Raw genomic sequence first — 15364 nt, 5'->3', positions numbered from 1 at the left:
CGGCTCCGAAACATATATCTTTTCTTGCATCCGCTGATATACCGAGTCTCCGGTGCGTTCAATACAGTTTAAGTGTGAATATCGCGCGTATAGTAGATCTCTCTGCGTACATATTATATATATACATACACACATTTATATGTAATTATCGCTCCTATCTCGCAAACCGAGTTTACATTAAGTCGATGTCTTCCAACATCGTTTTCGGTCGGAAACGAAAGCAACGGAGAGAAGAGAGCGAAGCGCAGAGCGTTTCTATCTCTTTCCATTGCTTTCCCGTATTTTGTTAACACTAAAATTTCAGTCTAGTCATTGCGCTGAATGGCCCGATGAGAAGAGGGCTTTTCCAAATGATTCGCAAATTCTATACAATGTCCACTAGCATACAGGATACGAAGTTGTGAAATAATTTTGAATAAAATATAGGTGTCGAGGTCCAAATATTCTCCTAATATTCGAACGTGATAATTTTATTATGTCAAATACTTTAATTGGATTATAGACTTTGATCGTACGGAGAAATCTTTCTTGTAGACTTTAATCATACGAAATTTGCGAATTAAAAATCCTTGTTTCTAAGCGCGCTCCTTGCACACATTGTGTCCGAAATATCACGGAGATTAGTATAACAAAAGTGTCTCACACACATACACAACCGGCTCGTGATATAAAAATAATACGATATTCCCCTCAGTTTTCTCGCCCAGAGTCAAGCCAATCTCGCAAATCCCGACAAATCGCGGATGTATCCATTCGATAGAATTAATACGATTTAGTCGTGCAAGATTCTGTGTGTCGATCAGAATTTTAATATTTTACACCACGATAAATATATATACATACCATAATAGGAAATGCTCTGTTTGAAAACGAAAGTTCTACTGCAAATTTACCACTTAATTTGTATATGTGCGAATACTCAATAGCGGCCGCTTTTTACTTCGTTTTTTTTTTTTTTTTAATCGATCGATTATGATGTAGAAAGGGGGTGTCGCTTGAAAAGCCACTTGTCTCAGATATCATGCATCTCAAATATTATATCCGGTCGCGCTGATTATTCGCACATCAGTAGCAATTAATTAATATCCATATACGAACCGATCTTTTAGAGCATGTAATGAATCGTGGATATGCTCTAACACTGAAGAATCTGGAGTGTATGTTTGTGCGAAAAATTTCTGTGTGAAGTGAGAATAAGGATGCTTAGAAATGTCCCAAGACGCCCGATATTTTGAATTAATAAATTGGATTTTAAATAAGCAAATGGAGAAACACAAGTAAATATGTATCGAGATTATATATTTCTCTTTAAAAAATAATGGATACTAACATTTTTTGTGAATCAATTAATTTAATTTATATTTAATTTAATTGTCACTTTTGTATACCTTTATTATCAATAATATCAATAAAGTATAAATCGAAAAAAATTATCAGATAGCATACCGATATTTATTTTTCATCGATCAAAACTGCTTTGCATACACAACGTGGATAAACTAATTAACGAGTATAGGAATGTATGGGGGGTAATATTATTGTAACATACGATTTTAAATCCATTTCGATACAGAGGTGAAAAATATTCAATTATCGGCTATTGATATATTTCCAAGCAATCCTGTGAGTGAATGAGAGAGAAAGAGAAAGAAAGAAAGAGAGAGAAGGGTACATGAAATATGATTGTGCGTGTATCTGTATGAGCGAATCTTTGCGAGAGCGCATGTGTGCGATATCATAAGTTTTTTTCTTTTTTTTCGCACAAATCATACATCGTTGGCCGATCTCACCCGCTATAAGAGTATCTGGCACATTTTCTTTCAGTTACTGGACACCCTCCCGGTGTGCCAAGATTTTAATCGACAAGTGTGCAACCGTCCCGCCTGCAAGTTTATTCATCTCAGTGACGGTGAGTTATTCGAGCACAGACTCCGATTATAGCACAGCTAAATGCAGAATAAGTGTTACTTATTTATGTGAAGCGATTGAGATTATCGTGAAAAAAAATGTTCCATACACAGATTCAATTTAATTTCAAGGTACAAAAACGCGAGAGTTTTATTATTGCATTTTATCATCCATTTAAATTTATATTGAAGCAGAGAGTTTAATATATTGGCTTTTTGTTTGTCGCATTTATTCGCCTATACTAAACAAATTTGTTTCATCAAAATTAATCTTTATTATTGGAAAAGCAATAAAGTCTCCTCTCATTTTAATATTTTCGCTCATCTTCAACTTTATGATTTGCCCCCGATTAATATTAAAACAAAAAATTAAAATGCTACGAAATGGCACGATTACATTTAACGCTGAATGTGCAGCGAGAGCACGGGCCAATATCTCAGCATCCGGGAATCACACTTGACTCGTCGAATTGATATTCATCGGGACGCTTCGGCGATTTTCAAATATCTCCTCGATCCATCGCGGATCGGTATCACGAAGTAACGAGGTTCCTCCGAATAAAATAAGCGTATCACGAGCGACGGCAGAAATTCGGCTATTGAAAATTCCTGCATGACGGAACTGATCCTGCAGGCAGCAGGCACCGACGATTATGGCCTTGTGTCTTTCACACATTCGTCGTTCGATTTTCCCCGGTTTTGCCGATCCGAATGTGCTTGCGAGACGCGTCGCAATTACGAGCAATAAATCATTCGCGGTTTCATCGTTCGGAAGTCCAATTGTCCTTCCGGCTTTTTTTTTATTTTACTTCCGTTTTGCGACGTCGATTTCGACCACGTCGTGTTGATCGCCTTCATTATCCCCGGGGCGTTTATTAAAAACGTCACGCCGTTACAACGTGGTTAGCTCTCTTCTTTTTTTCGCGGTCAGCACGCGAATGATCTTTGCCGAGATGTAACGAGAATCTCTCTTTTGTCGAGCCGCCGTCAATTAGGTTCCACTCGCGATAATGAGCAGAGAGCGAGAGGCGAACTCGGCAACGCGAGGAAGAAAACGCTTCTCGCTATACCTCGCGAAATAATTAGCGGATGTACCTTTTTACACAGTCAATTGTACGCGTTGCGAATAACGAGCGTTATTTGTATATCGCTGAAAATTTGCATAAATTTCTCTAATGTCGACTTGAAAAATATTTATGCGTCGCTCTTATACACTTGATTAATATATTGCGTCAAGTTTTTTTAATGACGAGTCAAAGATAAATTATATCTTCAATGGAGATTAATATTTATGTTTAAATTATATTTATGTACACCGAGTGTCTGATGAAATAATTTATGCAACTCGAGCACAGCAAAATGCACTCACTCTATACGTTTAATTGGATATTTTAATCGTCATCGGAACATTATTTGATGCTAGTCTCCCTAGATGATGAAGGAACACAGGAGTTTCGTCATGCGCAAAACATACATGTATAATCCGACTGATCTGATTTCTCTGTAAATTTTCAGGAAACGTGGAGGTGATGGAGAACCGCGTAACGGTGTGCAGGGACGCAGTGAAGGGCGCGTGCATGCGACCTCAGTGTAAATATTACCACATACCAGTCGCGTTGCCACCGGCACCTTTGATGGCGATCGCATCGTCCGCCTCGCCATAGGGTTGCCCTAGCTGGCGTCAGCAGGGTGCGGGGATTGCGAGGAGGAAGAGGAAGAGACCCGATAAAGCTTGCGCGAACATGCATCTCGATGCACATCGAGGATCGTGACGTCTACAGGGTTGGTAAAGACGATGGCGAACAATGGGAGCGGAAAGAAACGGAGGCGCGCTGAGTGAGGAACGTCGTCGTTCACGCCGTCGATTCGATTTACTTTCTCAACAGCACGTCTCGATACTCCCCTTCGCAACACACTATTCCTCTATATACGACGTATTTACGCTCGTAATGCACACGCACGAAAGTGCGGGTTAAGACACACGATAGAGCGACGGGGAAGAAGGTAGGGTGTCGAGACGAGAAATTTTTCTGTCGCGGAAAGTCGAAAAAATGTCGCGGAGAAGGAAGAAAACGTATAGGACTGAGTTTTTTCTTGTCTATCAGAGAAAGATTGTAGAGCAAAAAAATTGAAACCGAGGAAAGATTCGATACAGGTCATCGTGGAAGCTGGAAAGATCGAGTGGCAGTCGCGAGAATCATCAAAATATTTCTTATGATTGTGCAGATATGTGCGAGCTAGTGACTAAAGTCTTCCTTAACGTTGTCTTTTTTTCTCATTCGATTTCTATTTGGCTTCCTATGGACGGTCGTGTAAGGAGAGACGAATTTCGAGACGCTGATCGAGAATATCTCTAGATAATCCGGAAAAAAGCGATGGCATTTTGCAACTTCCACGATTTCCTTTTTCCTATTTGTATCATGTAGGATCCAAGTCTATCTTTCGGAGGCTCGACAAAGAACAACGGCGACGTTTTGTACAGACAGGTAAGCGTTAAATACATCTTGGAATTCATTCTTTTCACGATCGGCCGAATTAACGAAGAATGACCCGCGCGCGATTTTCAGCGATTTTGATTCAAACTTCTACTTCCTCGTTAACGCCGCGAAGTCATACACGTCAAATTTCTTTCCCGGTCTTGAATGGTAGTTTTTTCTCGAGAAAGCAAAATATAAATTAAAGAAACAGAGGGAGAGTTTTTATTCTTGATCCTGGACTTCCGTTTTCTCGTCTATCGTATTGATATTTCGAATACAATTAATTTTGCTTCACGAAATATAAGACGTATGACCTCTTCTCCCTTTTTTATCATGAAATAAAAATATTGCTGTATTTTTGACAATAAGAGCTATCGAGATTGACTTTGTTTTTCTACCGTTGCCTACTCGAGAAACCTACGTTTCTGTATGTCTTAGGAGTTTCTTCCTTTTCCGGACTAGCCGCGTGCAGTGTCTTGATTCTCTGTGACATGCAGTGCACGTTCGCGCAACGCAATGCATGTTCGTAAGGAAGAATCCGAAGAGAAAGAATTGTACGTCTCAGAAAAAAAAAATATTGTATGTCTGCGCCAGATTCCGGCGCGAGAGAAATCGTAATTGTATCGCATAAGTAGACTAGCTAGGGGCTGCGAATCATCGCAATAAAACGAATAAGGATGCCGATCTTAAAGAAAGAGAGAGGTATGCAAAATACAAAAATATAATGACGATAAAATATCACCGAGACGATGTGAGAGAGAGAGAGAGAGAGAGAGAGAGAGAAAGAAATAATTTACACGAGATATGATATAAAGACGCGGTGAGCGCACGCGCATATAACGAAGTTTTTTATACTCGTATATAACAAATCTCAATTATATTTTGTTTTTATGATAATAATGTAAGCACGTGTGTGTATATACATACGAAGAGAGATATGTATATGTATATGTATGCATATGCGAAAGGGGGTGTAACAATTTCGCGCGAAGGGGAGCGTAATAATAGTTATCGGCGGATTGATTGGCGACGATTATCTAGGCGAGCGATGCGAAGTAATGGTCGGAAATGGAACGTCGAAATTGTCGGAAACTGGGCGAAGCGGTCGATTCTCTCGCGCGGAGAGGAACAGGAAGCCTTAGGACGTGTTTTACGCCGGCTAGTTGACTTTCACGATCGTCTTTACTTGGTTCGCGAGAAAAACGGGCAAACGCCGAAAATCGCACATTCTCTATAGGCGGATATAAACACTAATTAATTACTACACTACGACAAATGTATATGACAAATTTATATGCATACGATAAGAAATTATATTTAATAATTAAGGATACGGAGAGAGACTTCTGATGAGGGAGTATGAACGAGAGCGATCGCGAGGAGATATTCTTGGCACGAGTGAGAGTCGTCAAGAAAAAAAAAAAAGAAAAAAAAATAGGAGAAGCGAAAGAGATAGAGGAATCATTTTATATCTGCTCTTCGAAACAAACGAAAAAAAAATCGATCCGCCTAAATCGCGTGTATAGGTTTACACGATCGATAGGGAATAAGTTTATATACATACGTTGTTTCAGTCTTCGTAAATATTGTTGTGTTAATATCTTTTAATATCGATATATAATTATATTTTCCCGTGGTATATCAATCAAGTGTGAAGGACCCTCCTCCATCGGTCGAGTCTTTCGTCATTAAATGCATTCTTCATGATAATTCTTTCGTGCACGCTTAATTACAATCTTCGAAGCTATTCTTCAAGTTATGCTCCATGATTATGCGTGCACTTTGCATATATATTCGCGTCTCTCTGCGAATCTCATTTCTCTTTTCATAGTTTAAAATTTGAACGATACATTCTCGCGCGCGTCCAGAACAGATGTTCCGAGCAATATTTTTTTACAAAGTATATATACATACGTCGAAAAAGATATTAATATTAAGACACGCTTGCGGACCCGATTTTCTCGTCGAAAATATTTCAAAGAGTGATTGCTCACTTGAGAGAATTTGCTCTGGAGAGGGAGAGAAAGAAAGAGAGAGAGAGAGAGAGAGAGAGTCTTAACTTCCGAGTCTGCGATCAGCATAAGACTTCCAATTCACCACATATGCTAACACGTGGCAATACAAATATTTGAAAGACATTTTACCGTCCAGGAGAGGCTTACACCAACTTTCCCGACCAACGACACGATATGATCTATCGAATATATTCATACCGAAATACATTGCGAAAATGAAAAATGCACTTTTGAACTAGTCATGATGATGGATCAGGATCCTTCACGCACCCCTTTTTTATTTTATATGTTATATCGTATATTATTCTTTTTTTTTTTAAGTTAGTACATTAATCGTTTAATCAATTACTTTGACGATAATATAATTATTTAAACGAAATTTAGATATAACAAACAAAGTACTCTAACGACAAAAAAATAAGTATAAGGAAGAGATAAGAGAAGCCTACGGATATAAAAAGTAATAAATAATAAAAATATATATATATTAAACGAGTGATTAAAGAGTTAAGCAAGTAAATGTTCCTGTACAGCATTTAAGAATCAAAGGACACTCTTATCAAAGCAAAAGGAAAAAAAAAAAACAGATTATACACCTTTGGTATTAGAAGGGAAAGATCCGAGGCTGCCAGTAGGCGCGAATATAGCTGGTGAGAAGTTCAACTTTGTAAATTACTCGTGTACATAAAATAGTATTATTGCGTGAGAAGTAACTCGGTTAGCACTAGACGCAGAATAAAAAGTACTGAGGATTCTAGGATCGTCATCGATTATCAAATTGTTCGTTAAATAAGTTCGTGAACGGACGGGAAGGGCGTTTTATACGCGCGTGTTATAATAATCCGTTTTATAACTTACATGTAATTCCTTTATTACGACGACTCGCTTAAATTTTTTAGCGTTCACTTTCTTCAATTAAATTTGTTCTTCCTTCTTTTTTTAACGTGCTTCTCTCTCGACGCTATATATATAATTCTAGTCATATGTTCGAAATTATTTAATATTAATATCGTATTTTCGTTGTTTCCTCTTTGATATATGTATATTGTCGCTTTTAATTCGTAACGTAATGTCACACAATTCATACGTTCAAATTTTTTACTTTATCTACTTTTCCGTCTTCAACAACCGTCGATTATGCGATATATCGCTACAAACGCAACTCAAGAGGGATGTACATGTAAATTCATCGAAACGAATGGGGAAAGACATACGGACGAGTTCCTCCGTGCCCATACTTAGTATGTACATAGATTTAATTAGATACGCATAGAGGAAGAGAAAGAGAGATATACAATATATATACGTTATATTATATAAAATTAAGTACAATAATCTATATGAATGTCCATTTAAGTGATTCAATGACACCACGAAGAGGAGAGCGAGATATTTTCAATTGTGATTCCACTTAGAGTATAACACACTCGATACTTTCTCTTAGAGACCCGCGCTCCTCGTCTTCGGGATATATTTCTTCTTCTTTGGTATCTCAGTGAACTAGATTTTTCCCCCTCGTTTACTATACGTCTTCGTACGGAAAGACACCAAGAGCAGGAACGATATTCAGATACGATATTCGTCCCACTCGCTGCCAGCCGCTCAGCCTGTTTAGACGAGCAAAGTCCTTCGAGAAGTTATCGATAACTCCTCCTTTCGTGTCGTCTCGCGATGGTACGGTTCGTTAAAGCTCAGATACACCCTGATCCCGACGCGCTCGCGAAAACGAGATAAACGACCGGGATGCCTTCGGCTTATTTTCGAACGGATTTTCCTCTCTAATCGCTAAACGATGAATTAGTTTTTAGGTAAACAAAACAGAGTCACATACAGAGACAACGCATCTAAAGAGAGAGCGCGAAAAATTAACGTCGGACAGTACTATACCCGTCTTTCCCTTTAATACCAAAACCTCTAGTAAATACACAATGTAAACGAATATTACAATTAATGATAATTATGCAAATGCAGAAATAAGAAAGAAGAAAAAAAAGAACGGACAAAAACGAAAGAGGAAAAACGCAACGCTGCTCCGATTTATGGACAAATATAATATCGCGAGAGTCATTCTAAAAATGCGAAAACTTAAAAAAAGGAAAAACAAGAAACGACAAAAAAAGACAATGACAAAAAAAAACACGATGAAAACGTTGTGACGAATCCACTGGAGTTTGAGCTTCCCAACTTGAGTCAAGGGTTTTAGCTGCTGCAGCAAGCAATCACAAAGCAAAACAATTATTTGTAATCAAGTAAGAGACTCGCCCGCGCGAATTTCTTGCCGTCGTTTTTATGCCAGACGTTTCGTCTTCGACCTGTCGATGAAATCTCTCGGGGGTGGAGGATGACTTATTCCCGAGAGAGAAAGTCGATACGGGGAAAACGTATCGCCTTATTGAACGACGACATTAAATCGGGCGGGTGATTTGTATATGCTGCCGCTTAAAAACAGAATGCTGCTTCGCATGGCCAACGATTGCTCGCTGGATCGCATGAGAAAACGCGATTATAAACTCGAAGATTAAAGAGAGTTGTCACAGCCACATACATATTTTATCTCCGGACGTTAATTCTTAACTGGAGTTCTGCTATCGAGTTAGATCAAGTATAAATATATTTCTGCGGACTTACTGGTTGAGAATTAAATTTGAGAGAGTCTTTACGATGCTGCGAGAAAATACTTGTTCAAGTATATTTTACGTGCGATGCGGAAGACATCTTTTTTTTACAAAATCCCCCCGGGATGTTGCGTCGTCCAGAATGACTGGAATCTATTCTCATGCGTTCTAACGTTCGCGTTGGCCGGATATGCTCGTGTGTACCTACCTACCTAGCTTCTTGCGCGCTACGCATTTTTGACTCTGCCAGGAAAAGGAAATGCGAAATGAGAAGGAGGGCGAGAAAGAAAAGGAAGATGGTTAATTAGAAATTGTAAAGAAAGAAGAGAAATAGAAGGAAAGTAGAATAATGAAATGCGTGAGGTGTTTTTATTCTGCGGAGAAACCAGTCAACGCTCTTTGCAACTTAGGTCGCGATTGTCATGATTATTCGAATGAGATTGGAGAACGGGAACGCTCACTACGTTTCGACGATTAATCCGCTTAATCGGATTACCCGTCGACGATTGTGTGTTCGAAATTACATGCACGAAGTTTCGGCAGGATTTATGGGGATATCGTTCGTAAATTCAATCGATTGTCATGAAATGTTCAGGGAAAATGGTAAAGAAGAGCGAAACGTTTCCTTTAAACATCCGAATGTAAATTGTAAAATCAAATTAAAGAAAGGAAATTGTCTTATAAGCAATATAATTGAGATATTTAGAAAGCAAATATCAAAATGAAAAAGTAAAATGGGCTTTTCAAGCATTTTATTCCTTTATCTGTTAAACAAGAGATTCGGAAGAAAAATTGAAAAAAAATAGGAACAGAAAATCTATTTATCTATCTCTTCTACACTTTTTAGTTCAACATATAGTAAAATACAATAAATCACACATCGAGAAATTGGATATTTTTTCGAAATTATAGCGGATGAAATGTTTAAAGAAAATTTTGAGATAAACATTTTTTTAAATAAATTTGCAAGGCACAAAACTCAAAGATATAGACAAACTATCCGCGCCAGAAACAAAATTAATCGCTGATTTACGAGGAAATATATTAAATAACATGCAAATAAAGTTTTATTTAAAGTTGACATTTGAAAGATTTACGGATAAAGCACTTGACGTCACTTAATATAATTAGTTGTCCCGAATAAACGAACAAACAATATCAGCATACTTTTCTAGATAAACTTGGAAGACTGCATTCTTAAACAATCTACACGAGTAAGATTTCGTAAAATTAATTAAAGATGAAATTATTAAATTAAAATAAAATAATCATATTCTTTTCTATATTTAGAGCAATTATGAATTGTATAAGATAAATTAATTGATAAAAACATTATCTGCATATGTGTCGGGAAAATTTTAATTACAATATAAATTTATGTTTAAATTTATGATTAAAACTTTGCAAACTTCACATTACAATATTATTAATACACATGAGAAGAAAGTACGAAAGTATGTTGCAATACATTTATTATAATTTTTAACTTTGCAAATGTGTGAATTTGAAAACTAAAAGTTTAGTATCTAAAATGATATTTCACTCTATTTTTTCACAAATCTATTTATCAAATCTGAATGGCGCTTAAATTATAAGACAACCAATGATACGATAGACTTTAATTTTAGATTTGAGATTATAAAAAAATTAGGCATAGAGTAGGTGCAACAGAATGCATATAAAGATACTTCAACATATATTTTTGATTTTTATTCGGCAGTAAATTGGCTATGATATTTAAATAAAGGCCGATAGGTTCCTTGATTGAATTCGAGTGTCGTGAATTGCAATAATACGATACAATAAAAGTGTTACTGGATTTCTCTGCAGACAAAACCACCTTGACTTCGTATGCGAAATGTTTCCCTTGTCGGTATGTAATAATTCGCACACAACGAGAAGTTATGTAAGCAAAAGGCTCGGGAAAGAAAAGTAGCGAGAAAGAAAGATAGGCATAGTGGAAGGAACGAGAGATGAATTTTTGTATGGAACACAAGAGAGAAGCAAACCGGATGTTATTTCATATATACGTATCTATGTGTAGCATATACGTGGATACGTATATACGTAAACACATTCCGAGATTGAGCAATCGCTCCCTCGATGCTGTACGCGATTCTTCAAGAGAGTTCCTTTTATTCAGAGTACTATTATATGTATATGTATATGTATATACGTGTATGTATGCAGACTTTTTTTCCCCGAATATGCGGGCGATTTTCCTCCAGCTGGCATGCAAATCGAACAGGAAAAAGAAAGAGGGCGAAGGAAAAACATATTTTGATATGAGGAACAGCGGCGAGTGTCATCTCCCGCCCCACGTGTCGCGCAGCGGTTTTTGATAATTGTCAACGACAGAGGAATGCCCCCTCCCTCCCCCCACCCCCCTCGTGTAAGAGCGATTAACTTATATTTGCAAACGTAATGGAAAATTGTCTAGATAAAGAAAAAGAGAAAAAAAAACATTTAAGCGACTTTCTAGATAAAGAAGCCTTGACATTGGTAGTTCGATGTTGATGGATATTAACCTTTCGACTAAGCTAACGAGGACACTCTATATAGTATTTTTGAATTAGGTTATTTAACACCTAGAGAGCGGTAAAATATTGTAGCCCTTAGGACGAGAGTTTTACCGAGCGAGAAACTAATTGCATGTCGATGTATCAAGCATTAAGCTTAATAGCTTTAGTAGATAGTTAATCATTGTTGCTATATACGGTCGCCCTTTGCTGGGTCTCTCCCTGCGATTCGCCGCGATAAGAGATCATCGAGAGCAGCCCGCGGACATTCTTGTGCGCTGCCGTTTCGTTATTTCTTCATTTCCGCTTTTCATGCTCTCCTTGTGGCTTTTTCCCCCCTTGTCCCTTTATCCGCAAACAAAGGAGAATGCGAGAGAAAGAAAGAAAAAGAGAAAGAAGGAACGATTTAATCTCGCGTTAGTAACGCTTAGTGTCTCTAGGTAATATTATACACGAACGTATTATATACAATGACTTAGATGAAGTAGGATATTCAAGATGAACCACTAAACGAACAAAGTGGAACGCTTCTTTCGAGCTCTCGCGACGAACTTTACTTAGGAGGCACATGCTCTTCACGGAAAATACTCTATTTCTCACTGGAGACAGACTCTCCGTAGTCGGGAATACCTGCCTTGGAAATGTTCGTATGCACCTTCGGTCCGAAATCGAAGAAAAGCGTATCCAAAATATTCCCCCCGCCCCGCCTGCTCCTCTCACTCTCTCTATCTCTTTTCAACATCCTAGTACTCTAGTGAGTACTCGGATTATCACGATTTCAGATCACGTAGAAAGATTTCTGCTCTACTGATTAACTTTAAACACTAATACGTATAGAGAGAAAGAGAAAGAGAGAGAAAGAGAGAGAAAATACCTACATATTACTTACAGCTTGCGAGACAATGTAATTGCACTTTAATCAACGACTTGGAAGTATAACGTATTATAGAAAGTAGCACAGGAGTTCGCTTTTTGTCCGGATCAATATTTAAATAATAGAGATCCGACCTCAGATCTCCCCCCCCCCCTTCCCTCTCATTATCTCTGAGTCGTCATCTCCATGTTGAAATCGATTCAAGTCGAGCGTGTTTCTTCCCCCGCTTGTGTGTAAGCTTTGCGCCTTTTGCGAGATGCTTCTTAGACCCTCGAGCCCACTTACACGCGCATAACAAACACAGACACACATATGCATAGATCCGGACAGATATGTCGGAATATACAAATATACATACACGTAAATGTCAATGTTTCAGATAACGCGTTTTACTGTATTCGAATAAATATATATATATTCGCATATCTTGAAAGCCACGCTATAGACAACCATGTGTATTGTATATAGCAAAATATCTCTTATTAAAACGCGCGCGTAGTTAAAATCGGCTTGCTTAACAAATGATACTTCATTACCTTTGCTGTTCGCTGCATTGACAATTTTCTTCCCTATCGGGTGGAGGTTTCTGCCGTCGATTTAAAAGCCATCACAAGACATCGTTCCGTTAGTTTGAAGTCAGGCTCGTGTTGTATATGTTCCAGATTCGAAGGCGAAATACACGAAAATTTTTCTGTAATCGTACAATAATTCGTTAGCGAGGAAATAATGTGAGAAAAAAATTTGATTATGCCAAACGGAACAAATTATACACTTACCACAAACTTTTTTCATTACACATTTCATTATAAATATGTACTTCAAATGGAGGATGAAGCAGTAGTGTAGTACTTTGATATCGAAATTCAATTTCTGTTAATCGCCGGTAACAATTACTATTGCTCGATTTGTATTCTATGCGCTACACACTTTCTCAGCTTGTATGTGCGATTTATTTCGACTCATTGCGGCTTTTCTGACCGGCGATATCGATGATCTACGGAGCACAGACGCGCGATCGCGCCTCGCGGGACGCCATGATGAACTGAGACGCTCACGTGACTATACGTCACGTTACGTTGCGTTGCGTCACGTTACGTCACGAGATTCATATGCCGGCGCGGCCCGCTCGCGCGCTCAGTCGTCTCTGAGCGAAGCAGCTGTGCGCACACATGTTACTATGCGCGCGTAGTAGCCGCGATCATTTCCGCGCTTAATTTTATGAGATTTTCTTCTTTATTATGAACACTTTCTTTCCTGTCAAGCGTTATCCACGAAATTGTCATGTGTGACACCTTTTGCGTTAGCAGTATTAGTTCCCCGATCCCTTTATCCTCTCGGAAAAAAAAGTACGATTCAATGTTGTATTTTATTTTATATCTTACTTACGAAGATGGCTTGATCTCTAATCCCCCTATCTCCCCCTTGTCGTCACATGCCCTCCTTCCCTTTGAACATAATAATACACGGTCGCCCCCCTTGACTACAAGTTTTCGAGAACAAAAGAAAACATTAAAAAAAAAAATTAACGGTAAACAACGCGTGAAGACTAAATTGAAGTAAATCTATCGGGAATCTACACGAGATTAAAGAACAAAAAAAAAGTTTAAAATTACATAAAATATTTAAGGTCATGAATTTATAAAGATATTTACACTTTAAGAATATATATAAAGAGAATCTTCTGTGGCAGCATAATATACGGAAAATTACTAGTTCGACACTTAAACTAACCGTACGTTGGGGACGAGGACGAAGGATTTTCTGGATATGTATAGACGCGAGGGTAATATCCTGACGATCCTTCGGATCACTGCGTCTTCCGACAGTGATGTAACTATTAACATGTAATCCCTTAACGTTATATTTTTCCGGTGGTAGCTCGCGCTTTTATGCTAAACGCTTCGTTTCCGATATCGGTATCAGCACACGAGCAAGAACGCTTACAATTAGAAGCGTTTTATAGAACGGCGATCGCCGCGTTTAGCGAAAATAGCGAGGGCTGCACTAGCCGCCGGCAGTTTGTGATATATTTAGTGAAACAAATTAAAAGATGGTTGTTATTCAAATTAAAAAAAAAGAAGAAAGAGAGGGAGAGAGAGAAAGAGAGAGAAGAGAAGCGCCTAGCGGTTTTACATCAGACACACACACACACACACAAATATACATATACACACACTGAAAGGATTTGGTAATATAACTGCGAGCGCTGCTGAGAGCAATCTGATTCCGTATATCGCTAAGAATAAATTTCATAGGGCATTCCGTGGTAGATTATAAGCGAGAGACTGCCTTTTTCAAAGTCACTTTTTGTTATCTCCGCAATTTGAAAAGAATAATTAAGAATGGTTGATTTGCGAGACGAAGATGACTTGAAAATTGAAGGCGATTTTGTTAATAGCGATACGATTCGATCTTTATTGTTATGATGTCTTGTAGTTAAAAAAAACAAAAATCTCAGAATACAATCTCTAAGAAATAAGTATGTCTATTTAATATAAGTATTTACAGATTTCTTGATAATGTTTTGCTTGATAATTTTCTTTTTTTTTTTCAACTACTTTTTGTTCGTACGTATTGTACTGAAAATCTCACTTTAAGACGATACCTTTAGTTTCTCAACATTTGTCGAGCGTGGAGAAAAAAACAAAACATTTCTTTGAAAAGGTACTATCGACCTACTAGCTTAACATTGTTTAGTATTATACGACAATTTTATATAGTCAGAGCCATTTCATTACGACACATAATTTTTTATAACAAATTCAGCAATGCAGATTGATTCACGCACTGTCATAGACCTCCTCTCAGCAGCGTCGAGATTGTGTATAACTAATTGTAAATTTTAGGCGTAAATTACCGCTCGTATAATAAGAAAAAAAAGCGATAAAGTGAGAATGGTGGTAAACTATCGTGAAGGAAAGGAGGAATAAGAAGAGAAAGAAACACAAAATAATACT

At 37.8% G+C, this 15364-nt stretch overlaps 1 protein-coding gene and 1 long non-coding RNA gene across 2 annotated transcripts in view; one reads left to right on the top strand and one right to left on the bottom strand.

Annotated features, from left to right (window-relative positions):
• Window positions 1–3562, top strand: part of LOC145936221 (protein muscleblind) — a 382974-nt gene extending 379412 nt beyond the window's left edge. The window contains exons 11-12 of the transcript XR_014425345.1: window positions 1825–1909; window positions 3423–3562. The gene's annotated coding sequence lies outside the window, so the exon portion shown is untranslated. The remainder of the gene's footprint in view (window positions 1–1824; window positions 1910–3422) is intronic.
• Window positions 1–15364, bottom strand: part of LOC145936226 (uncharacterized) — a 73471-nt gene that overhangs the window by 37051 nt on the left and 21056 nt on the right. The gene's annotated exons all lie outside the window — the stretch shown is intronic.

Source organism: Prenolepis imparis, unplaced genomic scaffold, assembly GCF_030444845.1.
Source record: "Prenolepis imparis isolate NDT839.2.m4 unplaced genomic scaffold, iyPreImpa1.0 SCAF_5, whole genome shotgun sequence".
NCBI lineage: Eukaryota > Metazoa > Arthropoda > Insecta > Hymenoptera > Formicidae > Prenolepis > Prenolepis imparis.
Note: the sequence above shows the minus strand (reverse complement) of the source record. Positions and strands in the feature narration are given on the sequence as shown.